This window comes from Microchirus variegatus (genome assembly GCF_963457635.1).
Source record: "Microchirus variegatus genome assembly, chromosome: 16".
In the NCBI taxonomy this organism is placed as follows: domain Eukaryota; kingdom Metazoa; phylum Chordata; class Actinopteri; order Pleuronectiformes; family Soleidae; genus Microchirus; species Microchirus variegatus.
The window spans coordinates 11,689,791-11,699,126 of record NC_139817.1 but is presented as its reverse complement, the minus strand read 5'-3'; positions in this window follow the sequence as shown (position 1 = coordinate 11,699,126).

Here is a 9,336-nt window from a genome sequence, read left to right as displayed (position 1 = left end):
ACACTCAGGTCTTTGTCTGAGTGAAGAGTGTTTACAGTGCTAACCTTGGCTCATGACACTGCATTTTTATGTAGGCTTACAGGAGCAAGTTGTTTGCTTTGTGAGGACAAATAGAAAGAACAGTGTATTCAGACAATAAAGGGGTTTTTATTTTTAAGAAAAGCAGAGTGGTGTTCCACTGATATAACGATTAAATATCCATTTGGACTCAGATTGTATTATATGATTGGCTTTTAAACAAGTTTTTGTGTCGTAACTGGAAATGAAACAGATGAAGGCAAATGAATCACTTCACCAAAATCGTTTATGGCGAGATATCACAAATTCATATAAAAAAAAAAAAAGACGTTAAAAATCTGTAAACTGCGAGGAATTTCTTTTTTACTGGACCATTACATTTTCATATTCAAGCTGTCCATTAGACCAATAATGCAGCTCTTCTTATGGGAAAGGAATGGTGCTGCAAAAGTTTGAGGGTTTCAGCCGCACGATTAGGATTCGCATCACAGCAGAGATGACAATTTAATTGCATATCTGTCCAAGGACAACAAAAGAGAGAGTGTAGTAGGAAACGGAGAGTTAAGTTACGTGTCATTAACAGTAATCATTTGTCGTCTTCCTGACCTCGGTATAACAGCCAACAGCAATCCTCAGTATTGATCCAACGATCCCACAGTTTGCCGTTTGTCCTCGCCTAATGGGCCTAAGTGAGAGAATCCACTCCTGCATCAGATTTAAGGAAACAGATGGACATTTTTTTTTTTTTTTTTTCACAAACAATCGCACTTTAGCATCTCTTAAAATTAGTAATCAAGTCAGATAGGGAAGCTGGCCCTGGATGGGTTGACTGTAAGTCATAATCACATATTCATTTGCCGTACACAGTCTCCCACCTCTGTGCTCCTCCTGTCTACTCAGTATTCTGACTTTGTTAAGGTTTGAACAGCTGTCCTTGCCTCTGACAACAAAGTGCACACATACCACATACTGTGTATGCCTCGTCAAGTACCAGAGTATAAGGTGCCATCTTCATTTAACTGTACAATTTTTCTTTTTCGATGCAACATTTTCTACATTATGTTTTCACACTTAAGTTCTCGCTCAAAGTTTGCGAGCGCATGATTTGAATTTGTAATGGATCCACTGCAGGTTTATACTGCAGGTTAAAGCATCTATGTTTATTAATGTCTCAATAAAGCAGTTAATATGTTGACATTCAGAGCCCGAAAGGTCATAAACTCTTCAGTTATAGACTTTGATTACATATAAGGTCAAAGCAACGGAATGAATCCTTGAGATGTGCAACTGCTATTCACGGAAAACAATATAGATATTAGATTTCCCGCATAGTCTATGACCTTTCGCCGTCGCTATTCCTTCTTTGGAAACTTTTTTTTAGTCACTTAAGGGAACAACACAGGGTGTAAAAAGGTAAATTTCTGCATTTGGTATTCAGGTAATTGGAATTGGAAAAACCATTTCAGACACCGGGTCCACGATGTTTGCTTACAAGCGCGGACAACATGACCTTTGACAAACAAAGATTTAGACGACATATCAGCCCATGCATCAGGACAGTTTTTTTCTGATAAAAGTACACGTTTTACATAATTATCAGACATCTTAGTTTCTACTTGCTTTTGTGTAACTTTAGGGAAGGAGCTTGTCCTCGAGAAAAGTGAATTTGAAGGGCAATGTCTACATCAGAAACACAATTATTGCCAGTTCTCAAACAAAACAACTGCTATAAAGTAAAGACAGTGTTTCTTCTTTAAAATAACCTTTTCTCTGGGACACAGCGGCACAGACAGTATATTACTTTGCTGAAGCCTCAAATGAGAATAGGTACAATGTCAACAATGTACTCAGTTTACCAAACCCTGATTTATTGATACAGTTTTGTCTTCATCGATCGGTGAACTTGGGGATCTGATCCGTGCAGAGATTTGGTGCAGAGCAGGGTGAAATTCTCAAGGAGGGAGCAGCTGCCACAGATGCAACGGTGACATAGCAATAAAAGGAGGCAAGCGTGAGATTGATGGTCAGCTAATGACGTTGGCAGAACGCAGTGGTGAAGCCGCGGCTCTGAGTTTTAAAGTAAACCTCTTAATTCATCTGTCTGTTCTCATTCACATTTCTCACGGTCTTTGTGAATAGTGACAGGAAAAAATGAGATTACCGGTATAAGACACTTTAATGAGTTTTCTGCGACGGTCGGCTGCTTGCCGCTCGCACGTTAAACGGAGCTCAGTTATTCTGTTAAACCTCTGCTCTGAACCGTTGCTCCTTCACAACGTGAGCAGCCAGCTGAAGTGCTTCAGACGTCTCATGAAAATGCTATGGTCTGTTGTGAGGTGTCCAGAGGCAAGACTAAGTAGGAACGACAACCTCCAGAACAGACCGAGACACAGCAGAGGGATTATATTCCCATATGGCCGGAGTGAGCCGAGGAACCCCCACAGGAGTGTGAGGGAGGTGATGGAGAATTGACAGTTTGTAGCACCAGATGGTTTTGATGGATTTTTTTATCTTCCCTGGCAGTGACTTATTATTAATGCTGGTGTCTCTAAACTTTTCCACCTGTGTGTGTGTGTGTGTCTTCTAATGTAACCTCGCTTTGTCTTTGGCCGTCTCTGGACTTGTTGTACTCCAAAATTGATTTTTTTTTTACCTTCCCCATCTGTAGTTCAAATCATGTCCTGTCTGTGCCTCTACAGTCCTTTCCCCTCTGTTGTATTGACAAACCAAGGGCATAAAAATAAATTCAAGAGAAAGGTTTGTCCTCATATATATTGATACAAAAGCAAACTTTAAAAAGTTCTCGCCTGCAGTAATTATTTCTTAGCACATCGATTGCCCCCTTCACTTATAAACTGATGCAAGTAATAACAAATGAACCCTGTTCCGACTCTCTTAGGATTAGTTAATTTGGGATTAATTTGAGATTACGTTTCCCCTCTGTTGTAGATCAAGATTCTTTATTTCATGTGTTTTCTCTGGCAAAGTAAAAAAGTGTCATCAGTCGTAACAGAATTTTCTCAGTCACTTTAAACACAGAAAGATGTTATTGTAATATTTGATTTATCAGTCTCATAAATTGTGTGGCGTGTGTCACTGTTTTTCTATTCTTTACATGAAGAAATTCATCAAAAGCCCCTGCACCAAATTCATTATTAACCACAACATTTTTTTTTTATTTATGATGTCCGTACAAGAGCTTACTCAAATATCTGTCATCAGCAGCTTGAAAAGGAGTGCGGGGAGAATAATTCATTCCATTTCCATTAAAGTTTTGATAATTATTCTTCATAAACAGCTTTTTTCAAGTAAGCAGAGCAAACAACAGATTCCATCAAAATTCAGCCGGGTTTATTTCCAGTGTTTTTGTTTGAGCACAGACAGCATGCCAATTTCTTATGAATCTCATAACCCACACATGCCCTGGTGTGCTCGTGTGTCATTGAGGATGAGATGTGTGCATTTGTGTGTGTTCAAGGTATTACTCATGTTGTGAGACTCTAAATCTGTGTACACTGTCACATTAGGGGGGGACTTGTCTTCCTCATGGAGACAAAAATAGGGTGAAGACATTAGGGTTAGGCCAATATAGTAGAGGAAATGTAATGTCCTCTGAAGTCACTGAAAACCAGACTGTGTCTGCGTGTCTGTGTGAACGCAGGGAAGACAGCTGAGTGCCTTGCGTATGTTTTTGATAAAAGTGAGAGGCAGACAGGTGAAAAGAGAGACGGAGAAAGAGCGAGACATGTCACAGCACCCTCAGGAGGTCTCCTCTTTCTGAGCAGCTGTTGTCTGAGAGCTGAAGGCAGCACTGCGGCGCCCTGTCAACTCCCTCTCCCACACAAGCCTCCATGCATGCAAAACAGGCTCGCGCTGCCCCTCTCTCCTTGGCCACGCTTTTCTGCCCCCTTTTGTCTCCGTATATAATAGGCACCTCCTTATTTACTCTCCGCTCGCTCTCCCTGAAGCAGAGTCTTCATTCAAATCAATTCGTAGCCTTCAAACATATTGGGCCCAGTAATAGTAACAGCACACACACACACACACAATCACAGCACGCGACAAGTGAGACAATTTTATGAGAGGGAGAACATTTCAAGGGCAGAGACTGAGAAATAAAAGCACATATTTTGTTGTTTTTCAGTTCGGATTGGTTCTAGAGCTGAGACAATTAATCTATTAATAGAATATTAATCGATTACTTAATTAATCATCAACTATTTTGATAATCGATTAATCGGTTTGAAGCTTCTTTCATTATTAAAACAAGATTTCTGATTTTTTTAGCTTCTTATATGTGAATATTTTCATTGTTTCTTTGCTCCACATAACAAAGAAATCATTCAAACTGAATCATTTTGGTTTGTGGACACAACAAGACATTTGAGAACATCGTCATTTCAAACAATCACAAACACTGATCAACGTTTATAATAATTTTCTGACATTTTATGGACCAAATGATTAATCAATTAATTCGACAGATCAGTTAGTTGGGGCTCTAACTGATTCCATGCAATAAGATTCATAATTTCTGTGACACAGGGAAAAATAAATGAACATGGTCTGAAGCACGCCAACTCTTCCACTGATTACTATTATGTAAGTGAGATTAACAGTGTTTTTATGTTAAAAAGGTAAATAATACATTGACTTGCCGACTGAAAATTGAGACTGGTTCCAATGGGTAGAAATGAGAAATCAAAGTATAAGACTGTACCTAAAAAGATACAAATGCTTTGTCGCTCCAGTTGTACCCTATCATGGTACAAGCACTGTACCTTTAAAATGTGTACCAGCTCGTTTGTACCTCTAAAAAAACATTTCTGCACCCCTAGTGACAAAAATGTACATGTACACACTGAGAAAGGTACAGTGCTTGTACCCAGATAGGGTACAACTGGAGCAACAGCAAAAAGTACAGTCTCGTACTTTGATTTCTGAATGTGTACGATACTCAGCATCAGTCCAAAACTGATCAAAATCAGATATCTGAAAAAAGAAAAGAATGGCATGGTGAATGACAAGAGTGGCATCCAATACAAACCCATGCACCCAAAATATCACAGAAATGCTTCAGTAAGCATCGGCCACATGCTGGGAAATGTGCCACTACTGTCATGTGAGTGAGGGCTGCACATGTCAACCACACTGATTATGTGTTTTTAAAACAGCTGGGCTGGTAAAGGCATTGGAGTACATATGCAATATTAACAGCTAGGTTTGTGTAAATGCGATTATGGCATCATATCTGACACCAAAAACAGTGCTATTAACCTATCCCCAACAACAGGGAGCATCTACATAATTGATAATGGTGCACTTTATTTTAAGTGATTGATCAATGATTCTATAATAATTTGAGATTCCAAAATATTTTGTTTTCCTTTTATATAGGAACCTTTCTTGTCTAGTCAGGTGTTTCAGGGGGGAAATGTTTCTGACCACTGACACTGCATGTTGTTGTGTGTAAAGTTACAGGTCTGTTACGGAAGTCATACCAAATTAATGGACACTAAACATCTTTGTGAATGAGAATAAATGGATTTACTTGGACTTTATACCTCAGTAAAGTGTATCATATACACAGTTGAGAGAGAGCGAGACCACACCAACAAAATGGCCTACGTTTCAAAGAAACCTCAAAAATAATTCTAGAAGTCAGTAAGACAGTCAGACAATGAGCACAATAAAACATGTCACTATTGGCTCAGAGTTTCCGCGATGGAGAGACTGCCTCAAGTCATCAGTCACGTCCAGAGAAAGATTGTGTCTGTCCATGCTCAACTAATGAGATAAGGTCAGGACAGAAAGCAACAACCCCAGAAGCATCTCTGAGTATTTTAACAACCTGTGGATGAAACCCAACAATCAATTATTTTTCCAGTGCTCCTGCCTTCTGCAGGTTAAAGCTCTGGTGCATGTCACTCACAAAGAAATGCCACAATCGGTGCTGACAGAATATTTAAGTCATAACACATAATCCACACTGGTGTGTCAAGAGTGAAAGTTTCTCTCTAAATCTTAAGTTTGGTAGCTACAACCAGAGTCCACTGTTGAGATTAGTGTCTCTGCACACACACTGAAACTACTCCTGCGGTCCTAAATGGATTCCTGCTGTCATGCGGTGCTCGTCAAGTGCAGTGATATATTCTGTTATTGTTGGAAGTAGTCTTCTCCCTGAAGACACGTGTAAACCTAGTTGTACGGCCAGACTGACAGAGTGTGAATCCAGGAAGTTAACTTGTGCTATTGTTAGACACTGATGGAGGCGCTGTGGGGCCCCCTTACTTACAGTGATGGACACAAAGAAGAATCTCCAACAAGTGCACCAGGCTTACAAATTTCGCCTGATTATTACAGATCAACAGCTTGACATAAGCAGGGCTCATGTTATAGCCACATCTAACCATGTACGCTGTATGGAGTACTCTTAACTGCTTCAAGTAGACATATTATACCCTATTTCTCCAAGTTAACCTAGTTCCCTGGTTTCCTAATGAATGTCTGTGACATGCTTTGGTCAAAATACCTTAAGGATGACGCACCATAGCAGTTCACGGCACCCTGCCAAAACAGCCCTGTTCAGAACACTTGGTTTTGTGCCCGGCAGCTAACAGAAGTTAGCATTTGGAAAAGCCATCATTTGCCGACTCTAGCCGGCACATTGTCGGCTGGAAGTTTGTGCAGAACTCTGTGCTGCACTGTGCAGCAAAGAATAGAACACTTCGCGGACTTCTGCTCTTCTGGATACTATTGCCCTCGCCTGAACTCTCTTGTGTTTTTTAGGGACAAAGCAGAGCTCTGTAAGACTGTAAGATTTCCAGGAATGTCTCATTGTGACGTAACAATAAGCGCAGAAGTCAACATTGCGTGTTTTATCTCCTGTACTTAGACTGAGGCGGACCACAAAAACATGACTTAGTCCGTATTAAAATGATTAAAAAGTTGATTTTGCATAATATGTTTCCTTTAATGCAAATACATAAATATAAAAGCAACACATGTTACTCATATCTTCCACAAACTGAAGTAAAAGATGTCAAATGTCCTATACACAAATAAAAGTCTCTCAACTTTGATTCAAAAAATTGTTAAAATCTGTTTTAGTGAGCTCGACACATTATGAGAATCCACCTGACAGGTGAGACGTATCAAGACACTGATTAAAGAGCATGATGACTGCACAGGTGTGCCCTGGACTGGTCACAATAAAAGGACACTCGATGATGACATGTTAACAAAGGGCATTTAGGCATCTGCTGAGGTTAAAACTGAGCATCAGGAGGAGGAAGAAAGGTGTCTTAAGTGCCAGATGGACAGATCTGAGCATATCACAAACTGCACATCCACTGGGATTGTCACCATAAGCATCTCAGAGGAGAATGTCCACACTGGCTCATAATTACAGAAGGCCAAGGTGTGCAGGAGACCATCTCTGAAGTCATATCACGTTGACTCTTGAAGCAGATGGCCTACAGCAGCAGAGACCACACCAGGTGCCACTCCTTACACTTGATTAGGGGTCCAGTGTATCTAATAAAGTGGCTGGTTAGAGTCAAATTTGAGTCATTTTATATTTAGATCCATAAAGTGTCCTAGATCGTTCTAATATTATATCAAAATGCCGTTTTGGACCTTGAGGTTTTATGTTTTGCAAATATATTCCCTGTTACTACATACAAGCAAAGCCTAAGCCAATGTCATGGTGACAGATGTCGAACAGAAAACATGGGGCCTGTACTCCAACATGCGAGTAACCTTTGAGTCCCCATGTATGAGGATGTAGGGAATGCGTTAGCAGCAAGGGTCCTAACCTGGCCATGGTTCAAGGACTAATTCTTTGACGTTAGCGTCACACAATCCTGGCACAGAGTACACGGAAAGCTCTCACGTGCTGATGACTGTAGCTTGAGGCAGGGCCATAATTAGCAAAAATTATATTAAAACAAGTGGGGAAAAGTCACAGGAAACTGTCCAATTCTGACTGCACCTTAACATAATTCATAATTGGCCCTTTGCACAGCAGCCATTTTGACAAATTTTAGTGGAGAAAGCACCATAATTACCTTTAATTATTTACACCTGTGATTTTCCCCACAGTGATCTGTCAAAATGGCTGTGACCTAAACAGTAATGGGCCTTTCAGATTCCTGCATAATTTTCCACACAAGTTACATAACATAACTGTAACAGTTTCAGTGGGAAGTGAGAGCAGATATAAGACGTTTGTTTTAAAAGATAAAATCTGAATCGTTCAGTTTTGTTGTCATGGATATTACCTGTAGATGGTTGTTTGTCTCTGTGTGGCCCTGTGATGGATTGGCGACCTGTCCGGGGTGTACCCTGCTTTTTGCTCTATGTCAACTGGGATTGGCACCAGCGCTCCAATGCGACCTTCATGTGGAAGATAAAGCAGTAGAATATGAATGAATGAATGAATGAATGATAAATACATCTACTCCCCTCATGTCTGACAGTCAACAAACTATAAATGTCATACAAACACAAAACAAACAGACAAACAAACAAAAAGCTGATGATAATTATAACTGATATGATTTTTTTGGTCAAGATAGGGACTATGTTTAAGTTGTTGGTGAAATACTGACACTGTGTGGTCTACATTAGTACTACATCATTTTAAATTACTGCAAGAAGCAGAAATCACACTTTTGATTGTACTGATCTCACCTTATCAGTCCAGTGTTTGCTCATGCAGTCATGTAGTGTTTGCTCATGCTGACTGTAGCAAATGCTGACTTGACTGGTAGAAGACTAGCCTTATTCTATGGATTATCTTCTTTCACATCGCCATCAGAGATATAATTTATGCCCGTGCCAAGTACTGCTGTTTAATTAAAAATGAAGGATCTAAGTCAGTCTGAGTAGATGTACTGTATCATATACAGTTTTCCTTGGTAGCTCACAAGTTAATGCATGAATACAGAAGCAGAGGTCAGAAGTTTAAACTTACAAAGTCTGATAACCACCACAAATATTTTAACTTCTTGCAATGTTGTAAAATATCACGCTCCGCTTGTTTGTCCGAAACACTAGACTGTATTTTACAAACTTGTGCAAGTGAAGCTTTCCTCACTGGAAACCAGGTCAATTTAGAAGTTGTTTTGCAGCCAACAACGCTGAAGCTAAAGTAGCAAGGCATGTGATGACATGTTTTATGTATGCATCAATGAGGTGTAACCTATTTTGTTGAACTGCCATGCAGTAACAGTAAACATTGCAAATAGTGTATATAGTAGTATATATACACTATAAAAAATTCTGTCTATATTATTTTTATTGAAAAATATATTA